This window comes from Papaver somniferum, chromosome 3, assembly GCF_003573695.1.
Source record: "Papaver somniferum cultivar HN1 chromosome 3, ASM357369v1, whole genome shotgun sequence".
Classification (NCBI taxonomy): Eukaryota; Viridiplantae; Streptophyta; class Magnoliopsida; order Ranunculales; family Papaveraceae; genus Papaver; species Papaver somniferum.
In genome coordinates this window covers 116,419,125-116,432,616 of record NC_039360.1, presented here as the reverse complement: position 1 = coordinate 116,432,616, position 13,492 = coordinate 116,419,125, and the positions used below count along the sequence as shown (strand labels likewise).

At 37.6% G+C, this 13,492-nt stretch overlaps 2 long non-coding RNA genes across 2 annotated transcripts; both read right to left on the bottom strand.

Annotated features, from left to right (window-relative positions):
- Positions 1-8,284: 8,284 nt before the first annotated feature.
- On the bottom strand, positions 8,285-10,236 carry LOC113361570. The gene is made up of 7 exons (XR_003365190.1): positions 10,105-10,236; positions 9,795-9,903; positions 9,413-9,697; positions 9,133-9,296; positions 8,936-9,027; positions 8,739-8,838; positions 8,285-8,451 (listed from the first exon to the last, which is right to left on the bottom strand). It is a non-coding gene; the product is annotated as an uncharacterized LOC113361570 (long non-coding RNA).
- A 559-nt stretch (positions 10,237-10,795) lies between these two features.
- Positions 10,796-12,025, bottom strand: LOC113361569. The gene is made up of 4 exons (XR_003365189.1): positions 11,922-12,025; positions 11,596-11,694; positions 10,980-11,042; positions 10,796-10,852 (listed from the first exon to the last, which is right to left on the bottom strand). It is a non-coding gene; the product is annotated as an uncharacterized LOC113361569 (long non-coding RNA).
- Between the last annotated feature and the right edge of the window lie 1,467 nt (positions 12,026-13,492).

The window sequence follows — 13,492 nt, the reverse complement described above, 5'->3', positions numbered from 1 at the left end:
TCAGCCGCGTCTCTGGAGTTATCTCATGAGTCTTTGATGGTCGTCGGGATGAACTGCGATGAGTAGTCCCCAGTCGCATTTTTCTTTAGTTTCTGAAGTTGTTTTCCTCTGAGCAGGCTTGGGATCCGCCGCGGCCTGGTAAAGTGTTGAAGGCGCCTTCTAGAGAAAGAGGTGATGATATCCTTGGGCTACACCCTTGAAGAGTATATGACCTTGTTGTGTCTATGGTCTTTTGGTTGACTGTGTCTTCTGAGCTTTGACAGTGAAAGGATTCTGTGTAGACCTTCAGTCCCCAAGTATGGTTTACATGTTTCCATCTTTGTAGTGATTGATACTGCGGTGAAGCTCTGGCTGGTATCAACAAATGAGTGGCAATATTTCTTGGTAGCAGATGTAATCAGAAGAGACTACATTTTCGTGAGAACAAAGTAGGTTGGATAGAATGCGTAAGCGAGCAAACTGTCCATGACCACGATCTTTGGCGGGATGGATCAAAAGGAGGTCATGACTACGAAGATTGGCTGGCTGCGATCATGATCCTTGACATGGGGAGCGTGGTGGTACGACCCTTTGCAGGAAGGAGTGGCGGCCCCGTACGATCCTTGGCAGGAGGAAGCAGCATTGAGGCGGATTCGGCTCTTGGAGAGGATGTTGAAACTTAAGAAGACAAACGTTGAAGCTTCGGCTTCGATCCTGGAGCAGCTTATGGAGAGAATACTGAAGCAGAGTGGCTGCTGAAGTGAACGTTGAAGCGGAGCCGCTGCTGGAGGACGTTGAAGCAGAGAGGTTGCGTCAATCAGTGTGCTGTCAAACTGGACACCCTTCAAGCGAACAGTGGCTAGGAGAGAGGTAGGGGTTTGGGAACGACTTCTTGGCTGGAAATAAATGTTTTCCTGACACAGCGCGGTTGAGGGCTGCAAATATGTCTTGACGTTGCGCCTTGGCAAAATATAAAATATCTCATAAATGTTCCACCATAGACTGCACAATTTTGTGGGTGAAGTCCCCCGACATCATGTATCTCCTGAAGGGAAGAGGGTCTTTGTGAACTCAGGGGGGTTGCTGATCTCCTTGCCTCGATTTTGGAGAAGTCGTTTCTGATCTCTACGTGTGATGAAATTATATTACTGATTCCCTTCTACTGAGCGTTCAAGAGAAACGCTGGAAGGATGCAAGTTGCTGGCGCTGGGAAGATGCAAGCTGTTAGCGCTGGAAGGATGCAAGCTGTCAGCGCTGGAAGAAATGTAATCTGCTTGCACTGGAAAGATGAAAGTTGTTAGCGCTGGATGGATGCAAGCCGTTAGCGCTGGAAGGATGCAAGATGTCAGCGCTGGAAGAGATTCAAGCTGCTGGCGCTGGAAAGATGAAAGTTGTTAGCGCTGGATGGATGCAAGCCGTCAGCGCTGGAAGGGATGCAAGATGTTGGCGCTGGAAAGATGCAAGTTGTTAGCGCTAGATCGGCTTGGAATGGGTGCTGGCTTGGCGTGGGCGCTGGCTTAGCAAGGCGCTAACTTGGCATGGTGCTGGCTTGGCGTGGCGCAGTAGCAATAAAGTGGGAAAGCATATTCCAGGTATGTACTCCAGCGTTTCTCTTTCAATTTGTTTTCTTGTTTTTCTTGTGTTGGTGCAAACCCTAGCCATAGGTATGCCTTCCATAAATCTGTAGAAATATTGTTCTTCTGAACTGGTGTAAACCCTAGTCGTAGGTATGCCTTTCATAAACTTCTAGAAATAATTCATCATAAACAATTCCTCTTCGAATATCACCGTAGTAACGTCGGCTACCTCATGAATAGTGGCAGGTAATCATTATTATGCAAAGTGGGTACGTACGGGTAGGTGACTGATTCCACGAAGAACCGGGCGTTAGGGTTTTCCTCTTTTTTTTTTTGTAAGTCAAACAAAGCGCCTGGTTTATGGTTTGATTTTCTGGATTTTGGGTTGATAGACAAGTCTTGTAAAAGGAATGATTTTGATGGGGAATGGACAACCATTGTTCCCACTTCTCTTCAAACTATGTAAGCTATATCAGTATTTATAGTATTGATAGGTGTCTAAAACACCTTAATATTTATCTAATAGTTATGCTTTCTTTGCTAAGTTTTCTTGTAAATTATGTATCTTATGTTTTGTTTTGAGTTTTAGGTACTTTGGAGTCATTTGGAACAAAAGAAGAAGAAACGTCGCTTAAAAGGAAATAAATGTGCAACTGTTGTTGGAGGCGGATTATTTCTCATTATTTGCTTTTATTTCTTCATCTCTGTCTGAAAAGTATGTCGGCTTTAGTGATGCAAATTTCTGTATGAAAAGCACGACTACTTTAATGATGAAGAGACATTGAAGAGAAGAAGTGAATCTGAGAAATAAGAGATGGTTGTTGTTGTTGGAGGAACTCGAAAGAAGGAGAAAGCGTTCAATTGGGAGCATAAGGACGCAGGCGAGTGACATGGGAGTCGAGCTAAGTCAACATAAGGGCTGCCATTTGGTTGGCCCTTGTCCTATTCACATGGTGCCTAGAGTCATTCTGGGGTACCTCCTATCAACTTCACCTTAGTGGGTATAGCCATCCCCATTCCTACACTAAACCTAAAGTTCAGTGTCTCATTATCTTTACTTCACTTTCTCCACCTGAAATCAAGAGAGGAGAGTCGGCCATTGTTGTAAGAGAGAACTGATGAAGCTATTATAGAAGAACAGAGAGAGATGGAGATTCGAAGATTTCACAACTGCTGTTAAAGCTCTGATGTAGCAGAAATTAAGACAGAAACTAGGGTTGTGTGTGTTGAAGCTGCTCTTGAGATTGAAAAGGAAAAATGGACTAATTCGAAGCTGAACTGAGATGTAATTGAAATCAGTAAGGGTTTTTTTAAGTGTTTTACAGGAATTGAGATGAAGAAGACACAGATCAATTGGTGATCTGAGATTGGTGATTTTAGGGATTTAAGACTCATTCTCAAAGGAAAGAAAGGGGATCTGATGTTACAGAAAGAGTAGATTTCTCTACGAGTTCAAAGTGAAGCTGGATGGGTTAATTTGGCAGAGAACAACGGTTTGCCGGATTATTGATTTTGATGGTGAAATCTGGTGGTTGCTGTTGCAGTTAAGAAGATTATGGCGATGGATTAAGAATGGGTTTGGTTCATATTCAATGAAGAAGGTTATGAAGATGATGAGCTGATACTGTTATTGGCTTGAGGAACTGAGCAGCATGTACAAATGGATGTGGCAGTGAGTTAAATGGGTTTTTTGTGAAGATTCAAGCCAAAGAAAAGTTAACTGATGATTTGGAATGAAGTTGTTCTTGAACTGAGATGAATGAAACAGGAAGCAAATGATGGCTGCAGTTTTGATGTGCTGGTCAGAATTGAGCTTGTGGGTTTGAGTTGTGCTGGTGAAGCTGAGATGCAGTGGAAGAATGTTGTGTGTGTTGGATTCAGGCTACAATGAAGATGGATCCGGTGATGTTGGCAACAAGTTGCAACTGAGACTTGTGTTGGTAAGAAATGGATGGAAGAGAAGGGGATAGATGTTATGGTTAATAGCTGCAGTTATCAGTGTTGGTGCTGGGTAATTGTGTTGCAGGTGATAGAGCTGAAATGGCAGAAGTTCAAGTTACAAGACAAGTAGATGTATGCCTAGGTTGTGTGTTGTGAATTGCAGGAACACATGGAGGCAGTGATGTCGATTGCAGTTGCAGGGTTGAATGGTGCTGGCGACAAGAGATGGATGTTATGGCCTGAGATAATTGAGCTACCTGAAATAGATGTATGTTTAGGACAGGTTTGGGCTCAATGTGAAGTTGCTGATGATACTAAGTATTGGCCTGAGATGCAGTTGAACTGAAACAGGGAATGTGCTAGTATTTTGTTGGCTGAAACAAGGAAGTGATGATTTGATGCTGCTGCTAATGGGGAAGTGTTGAGTTGCAGGTCAAGAACAACAGAATATTGTGAAGCTTCAGAAGTTGATAGTGTTGGTGGTACTGAGAGTGTCTGGCAGTTTTAAGGAATGGGTACTGATGGTTGGTGTTTTGGGAGAAGGTTTGATTCTGTAGGAGCCGAGAAATAGAAAAGAATGTTGTTTACTAAGTCGAGAACTAGAGCTGTTTGAGTTGATGATGGGGAGAGCTAGCTCCTGTAGACTGGAATCAAGTGTGAACTGACATTGCAGTTACAGATGATGCAATACAAGAGAAAGTTGGCAGTGTTGTTGGTGGTACTAGGTTTGTGAAGTTGCAGGTGCCGAGTTGGTTAGTTTGACCGGTGAACGGATGGACTATGCCGGTCACCTAAGGTTGACTTTCCCGGCCATGTTCCGGCCATTTTCTGGACTTCCGGCGATACTTTTTGAGCAGAATGTTTATATGGGTATTTCACACATGGGCTTGGTGGACTACTTGGACTTTGGGCTTTTGAGACTTAACCTAGTTTGAAAAGGAGAAAGGCTATAAAAGGGAAAGTCTTCTACTTCTTGGTATATCACGTATTCTACTTGTAGCTTTTTGGAGATAGCCGCAACTAGGGTTTGCTTTCATATTTATTTTCCATCTTCTTTTCATTATTATTATTGTGATTATGATGAACTCCATAGTTATGAGTAACTATAACTATTTTTGATTGAGGGTGATTTCAAAGCCCGAAATATGAACTCATGATTGATATGCAATAGCTCATTTCTCGCAAGTTTAGTTATTGTTTGATTTCTACCATGCTAATAATGCTTATGGATTGTTCCTTAATTGTTTAAGTTCGAAATTAAATAGTTATGTCACAATCTTATTGCTAGTTTAGATTTTCTTCGACCCGTAATTGTCTAGAGAATTAAACACCAGTAGCAATATGTGGGTATTGATGATGGGACTTTTTTAAGTACCCATATGTAGAAATTGACACTAGTAGGTGATTCATGCTTTTGAGTTCATCACTAGGAGCAACCTTATCTCACAAAACTTAGAGCATTTGTTTAAGTCACACCTAGAGAGCGCACTTCTAGGAAACTTGGCAAGTAGAATCCGTTAATCGAGCGCTTCCGTATCCGGTGAGCTCATGAGATAATAACGGGATAGTTGAGCGTACTAATTATCATAAGGTTGTTAGTAACAAGATAATGCGAAGAACGTGATATATATCAATTTGGTTTATGTTTTGTGGTCGAGAATGAATCCTTAATCTTATCTCATATTTGAATACAACTTTGTGATTTTCAGAATTTCTAAAACAAAAATCTTCTTTGCTAGGAATATTTGCATAACAACTTTTGCTTCATACCTCCCTTGGGACGATCCTGCTTTCATTATACTACTTGCTAGTGTAAAGAAAAGTAGAGAAATATTATTTGCGAGTTGACACCTCGTCAAGTATATCTTTTTTCCTATCAAAAGAATAATTATATCATGATTCACAAACACAAAGTCATTTAGTGAACAAAGTTGTCTTAAAAGTGTTTGTGAGACTTGTAGTAATATTGCCAAACATATTTTTGAAAATGATTGCTTCTAAACCATCTGATGGTTCATCGAGGTGGTCTAGGTCGGTGGTCGGATTAAATTTTATACTAATAACCACCACTAGTTGTGCCAATGCGTGAGTAGAACGTGGTGAATTATTGATCTAGAAGGGGACTGTGCAAATGTAGTAGCTGCTCTCAATGGAAAATCCTCTGCTGTCAGATGGACTACTTATAATTTAATAAGTGATACTTTAGACAGTTACATAAAAGGATCTCTTAATGAGCGACACCATAAGCTCTTGCTCTTGCTTATCAGGTGTTCGAAGAAATGCATGTACCCCAAAAAAAGAATCGGAGAAAAGAAATTTCCCCACCGGATGGAAGGAGATGGAAAAGGATTAGAAGGTAAAATATTTTGACAATATTCTAACAGTCAACGCTAGTCATCTAAGGATCTGGATTTTTGGCAAAACATAAGGGTCAGCTAACGATTTTTTAACGGTCTTCGGTTAGTCTACGACCCTAATGCATCAACGGCATGTTCTACGACCCAAACCCTAATATGAGCAAAAACATACGACCCTTTTACAAAATATCTCTACTTTATATCATCTCAAAACTTTAGATTTTTGGGTATGCAATTATGCACATAGAGATGCAAATCACATAGCTGATAACTTAGCTAAATTTGCAAGAACTCATTCTTTATGCTTTCATTGGCACAATAATGCTCCTATCTGGATTAAAGACTTAATCCAACAGGACAAGAACAATTTGTAAGCTTGCTGATTTTAATCTATTTCATTTTTCCTATTAAAAAAAATAATAAAAATAAAAATAATAGTTGAAATGATCTATTTACACCATCTAAGAGTCATCCAAGGTAAATAATTATCTAGATGAGCAACTTTAGGAAATTGAGCCAACAACCTGCAAACATTGTTAGAAGACAATACGCGTAAGTAACTTTTTAACAAATGTGCAATTGAAGACGTAGTTAGGCCTTAATTAAACAAGGAAAAATGATCACAGAAAAAGCTTAAACATATGGAAACATAAGAAAAATAGGAGGGTAGAAAGAAAATTTAAAAACTAGCTACATCAAGAGGGGACATTAGCAAAGGAATCACAAAAGGATAACTAAAAACGGTGACCCAAAAATCCTTACTTTTTAAATTTAGCAATGTTAACCAAATTAGCTTGGGAATTAGTTACGAACGCTAAATGGGTCCAAGTACTAAGAGCAAGATACTTCACAAACAAAGATATACTCTTGCTTTGATGGACTACCCAATAATGGAACTTGAATTTGGCGAAATATACCTAAGGGTCTGCGGATAGTTAAAATAACATTATATTTAGGTTGTGGAAGATGGCAATTTCATTCATCCTTGGAAATATCATTCGTTAAATACCCTAGCTATTGGTTCAACAAATCAGGGTATACAACCTTCACCGACAACTCTTTCACATTTTATTAACAACTGTAATTGGAATGTTGATCAGCTTCGTCATTATTTCACTCCTGAGCACATTAAGAAGATTGCAGATACTCTTATTTTCCATACAATAGATATACTAAAATGGTCTCTCACCAAGTCAGGCCAATTTTTTGTAAGTTCTACATATCACCACCTTATATTGCAACATCAACAAACAATGCATATCAATGCACCATTCTCTGAACGTTTTTGTCTTAAACTCTGACAAATGAAGCTACCATACAAACTGCTTCTCTTCATATGGAAACAGTGTCATAATATTCTCTCAGTTTCTACGGTGGTGTTCGGATATTCCTAACAACAACATCAACTCTATCCTCTTTGTGGTGAAGCAATTGAAACTACTCTTCATCTATTTATCTGTTGTACCTTTTCCAGAGCTGTTTGGTTTGCTACTTATGAATATATTTTACACCATCTATAGTCAATTAACAATATGCAAAATTGGTTTCTTTCATGGGTTAAGGAGAAAAAATCCAATTTCATTTGAAAATCTCAGTTCGTTAATTTGGTGGTGGTTACAATGTGGCATATATGGAAAACTCGTTGCTCCTTTGTCTTTCAACATACTAAACCTAATCCAATTGTTACTGTCCAATGCATTTATTACTTTTGTACATCATATATATATTAACTTAGAATATCTGGTGCATGTTTCACCTCCTAGGATTGAATATTTGCATTGGTATCCTCCTCCTGCAGGTTTGATTTCCGTAACTATTGATGCATCTATGAGGCTTAATAATAATTCTGCTGGTCTGGGTATCACTACACCAGAACAGCCGATTTGGGACGATATAAACGTTGCAATGGATATATCCATTGGAAAATGGCGTAGCAAATTTTTGTGCAACTCCGAAATCCGCACAAATTAATTTGTGCAACGTACATAAATGTTGGTCAACAGGTTTAGCAACGTTTTGTTTTGCAATTTGAGCAACGGGTTCTTGATTTGTGCAACGCTACATTAATTTAGGCAACGTATTACATTAATTTGTGCAACTTTTATATACGTTGCAAAACTATTTACAGGTGAAAAAAATGGACTGTAGTTCCGGCGGATTTCTGCACCTTCATATACCATTCTAAATCAACTAGGAGACCCAATTTTACATATGAACATATAGTTGGTCGTCACAATCCATGCATCAAGATATATGAATTATTTGTAATAAATATATGAATCACATGAATTCCTAAGTTGAAGCATGTAACAGATGAACTATAATAAACCATACAATTATTTAGTTGATTCAGAGATAAATACTAACAATGGTCACTAGACCAAGTTTGTGAATTTGAAAATATAAAAGTTAATGTTAATTTGTCTAAAACTTAAGTTGAGGCCTGAAAAGAGGTAGAAGTTAAGGTTAATGGAAAATTCAATGTGTTAATGGGAGATAACACAGAACCTGGGGTTACTATTCGCACCTTATACGGAAACATGACCTGCAATTGCTTCCCATAGTGGCTGGGCATCGCCATCATCGACTGAGCACATCTGTACAAGTATAAAAGAGAAACAAGCTTGTTATAACCACCAGAATAGATGGGCACTGCCAAACCCACCACCACCAGCTATGAATTGTTACTAAGCTTTGAAGACAAAAAAACTAACTGAAAACAATAATGTTCACGCTCATATAAAACACGTCGGAGAATAAACACAAACCTTGGTCCTTGAGATTCTGATAGAATCGAGCAAGCTCAGTGTAGTTTGAGGCAGTTAATCAATTACCAAAATCGATTCAGTAATAAAATCGGAATTACTAGATAGATAAAACTTACATCTTGTCAGCCTTGTCCACTATTTTCTGGATAAACATATCACTAAGCTCAGCAAACTCTGCACCGCGGTAATCCATCTCAGTTATGTCACAACACCTTTCTGTGCCATCTCCATCAATACGTGCAGTAACTATAAAAAGTTTGTTCATATCAAGAACTGAAGAAATTTAATGAAGAAGAAGAAGATAAACAATTACTTATTGTAACCCAGAATTCAATTGCCAGAGGATACACCAACAAGAGCGTAATCAGGGTACACCATGCCATAGCACAATAAAGATCTATAACTCTACAAAAACATTAATTTTTTTTTATCAGTTTGATCATCCAATTCATATTAACTGCTTAAAAAGTAAGAACTGATTCAACTAAAAATAAGAAATGGTTTTCTTACATCTTGCCCAGTTGTAGCTCTCTGATTTATCGTTATAGGGGTCATGTCAAGAAGATCATTGCAGCACATTCTTCTAATGCTTGACATATTTCTCTACAATCTTTTTCTTTGTTTCTTTTAAAAAGTTCCCAAGAAATGAATTACAGTGTCTCTTTTGTTTTCCTCTGATCAGAACTCAAAAGTGTCAGTATGTGCAAGAAATCAAGAACCCAATTTTTTCAATTTTGACCAGGAAAGTACCAATGCAAATGAAAAATTTCAAGGAGGAAAAGGGTTTTACCAGAATTTTGAGAAGGATTTCTGAAGAATCAAAGCAGGAAGATGAGACCCAGAACTTTGAAGTGTATGTATGTGCAAGAAACCAATAAGAATGTATTACAGTACGTTGTCTTCTAGTTCAACATCAAAAGTAGCTATGAGTGAAGGTATTTGGTTGATCATAGATCAGTATTCACACCACATGGAAATGTCACAGCAGCTGCATCAAAATTGGCAAACAATTCCTCATATGTTAATGCTCTTGTACGACGAACCAATCGATGCATAAACACTGTTTTCCCACTATCTATACAAAGAATTCACACAAAAATATAACTCAAATCACATTTTTAACATTTGCAAACAAAAACAAAACATTAACAATTTGAGGAAGCAGTAAATACCTGTGATTCCAACTACAATGATGATAACATGATCCTTCTTAAAGTAGCAGTTTCATCAATTGAAAGCTTCCCCGTTATATTGAAAAACAAATCCTCACTCTTTATTAGACTACAATAAAGAAACATAACCAAAACTTTAATATCGTCATAGTACTATAACCGAAGATTTTTCCAAATGGTGCAAAATAGAGGAAAGGGGTTTTACCCGAGTGTTGGAATATTCAAAAGAAAAGGCAACTGTGGTGCATCACAACTGCTCCTTGATTGTCTCAATAGATGGCACAGTTATGAAAGATATGGAATTAAGTACCTGACGAAGAGAAATAGGTAACTGAACGGCAGATTCCAAAACCGGATAGCACAGCCAAACTCTTATATTGGAGCAATAAACAGTCACACCTATTACACCGATTCTGCTAACCAACTGAGCATGGTGAAAAACCCTGAAAAGAAGATAGGTCAAAACAGGTCTACTACTAGTTAATTGATAGTAATGGTATGCAATTATTCAACTCATGTAGCAGGCATGAACAACAATTATTCAAGAAAAGCAGGATAAGCTACAACACAGAGACCGCAATGGCAAAATCTTCCACAAAGCAGACAAGTGAGGATATCTTAGGCACTAACAAATTCACAAAAATTGCAGAGTTTCCATGGATGATAGATCAGATCAAACGTGAAAAATGTGTAAGGATTTGTGGATGTCATGTTAACGTGAAATTTCTACATCGACTTTTATCGGAAAAAGCCATAATATTATTAAGGGAAAACTGTGCCAACATATGTTGTGGAGTGATGTATGATAGTGTTTGGCGTTCTTTTTGCAGCATGACATATGTTCATACAGAGTATAAATTGCTTACCTCACGTAGTGACTTAGAGAGATCATCCATCGTGAAGGTTATCCATACATACAAATAGAGTGGCCACTGGCCAGCATTGAGAATAATTATATTATATATAAAACAAGGGGTCGAAAACAAAACTACAACTTTCAACTCACCTTTTGTTGTTTCTTATCTTTAACTACTGCAGATTGCCTTGCCTTGGAGTGCCTGAATTGAGATAAAAAATGAAAAAAGTCAGCATCAAGAGATGTTATAACGGTTTTTTCTCATGTATGTAACCAAAAGGTATCAAAAAAACGGAACACTAAAATTACAAAGAGGTTGAGAGATATACTGAAGAGCGTCTGTGGCAACCTCAGCAATGAACTTCTGCATGGCAACTGCAACCAGCCTTATTCTGCAAAGGAAATAGTAGACAAAAGCTTAAACAAATGAAGTATTACTCAAAGTCTAACGGCGTACAAATGATATCCGATATCAATTTCTTATGAGAACTTTCTGAAAACCCAAAACTCAAATCAATCTCAATCATTCTTATTCGTTATTCCTAAGCAAGTCTTTTCAAATTGATTTTTTTTCCGGGATTACCAAATTTCAATGCTATGTTTCATTATCTAATTAATAAATTTGATCACATCCTCGGTGGTATTTGTTTCCACTATTAAACCCTAAGTACCAAATAAAAGAAGAAATCAAAAAAGCATGTTTCACTCATATGAACCAAAACTACCAAAGGTCCAAAAGGGTTTCTCTACATACACTAGCTTTCATCAAAAAGGACTCTAATTTTTGTAAACAAACAACGATTTCCAGTATTAATTCGAACCCTAAAGTTCAAAACGATAAGAAATGGTTGGGATAAAAGGGTTAAGTCTCTCACAATCGAACATCAGGGCATTGAAATCCACTCTTGGCTACTAATGCTACAGAAAAGTGAAACCCAATTGTACCTCGTTATAATGCTGGCATTTTCCTTTCAGGAAGTGCATATGAATCAAGCTTCTAACCCAATTTCCCTTTCCATTTCCATCTCCCCGAGCTATGTCTAACTGTGCAACAGTATAAAAATTATAGAAAAAATTACCAGAAACACCGATAAGTTCCTTGTTCAAACAATGTTTTAAACTAGTTAAGTTCTGAGCAACAGGGTGAGAGTGACGATGAACATCCAAATATATTTGAACCTGGAGGTAATTTTTTCAGGATAGCAATTCTCAGAAAGACATTTTTTTAAGCAGAAAAGAAAGACTTGAAAGGCAATAGAACCCATATGTACCTCGTTACAATGTTGGCATTTTCCTTTCAGGAAATGCATATGAATCAAGCTTCTAACCCAATTTTCCTTTCCATTTCCATCTCCCAGAGCTATGTCTAACTGTGCAACTGTATAAAAATTGCAGAAAAATTACCAGAAACACCGATAAGTTAATTGTTCTAACAATGTTTTAAACTAATCAAGTTCTGAGCAACAGGGTGAGAGTGACGATGAACATCCAAATATATTTGAACCTGGAGGTAACTGAAAGAGGGTGATATTGTTATGAACCAGCCATACATGATATCTTATAAGAACACATGCTTCACAAATACACAATTGAACCTAACATGAAACAAGTCACTGGTCAGTCTGCATTTCTTTCCACATCAAAATGCAACCACACAGAACTTAAAGCATGATAATACAAAATTCAGATTCAATAGCCTGGATTTACCATAACTCCTGAAGTTAGATAGCACCCTCAACTCAATCATCATCTTCATCTTCTAAAGTGGTCAAAACTGAAATAATAAAATTAAAAAAAAAACAAAAAAAAAGAAGAGATCAACCCAATACAAACCCTATGAATCATAGATCTTAGCTCAGATTCTACGAAGAGAAACCAAACCAACACCCAAACGAAAAATTAAGAAACCTATAAATCTTAAACCTAAATGATTCTGTCTGCTTATAAATTCCTGAATAAAAACTGAACAAAAATAAACCCTATGAAATCAATACAATACACTAGCGAAACTCAAGACTCAAATTCATGAAAATTGAGAAAATAGTTTATTAGGGTTTCTGATGGAGAAATTATATACGTATCTAGGGTTTGATTTATGAAAGATGGGTTTTGATTCTTCATGAAAAAGCGGGGTACAACAACCACACTCAATATTTCGCTTAGCAATCTGTATGAACAAACTCCAATATACTTTGTAGAGAATCAACTAGACAGTCAGACTCAATCTAGAGAAAAGTATATTGAGGAGTTAATATCTCTCTCGCTTGATTTGACCTTTACTCAAGCAAATAAGAATTTGCGAGTCTTTATCAAATACAAGGATAATAAACTTGGATGGTACCAAAGACCAATATCCAAGGATCAATCAATTTCCAATCAACAACCAAGGTTGGATTTCACAATTGATCGATACAACGCACAACCTGTGATATTTCAATTATATAACAAAATATAATGCGGAATAGAAATAACACAGACACCAGAATTTTTGTTAATGAGGAAACCGCAAATGCAGAAAAACCCCGGGACCTAGTCCAGATTGAACACCACACTGTATTAAGCCGCTATAGACACTAGCCTACTACAAACTAACTTCGGTCTGGACTGTAGTTGAACCCCAATCAATCTCACACTGATTCAAGGTACAGTTGCGCTCGTTACGTCTCTGATCCCAGCAGGATACTACGCACTTGATTCCCTTAGCTGATCTCACCCACAACTAAGAGTTGCTACGACCCAAAGTCGAAGACTTTAATAAACAAATCTGTATCACACAGAAAAGTATACATAATAGATAAATCTGTCTCCCACAAAAATACATACGAGTTTTGTTCCGTCTTTT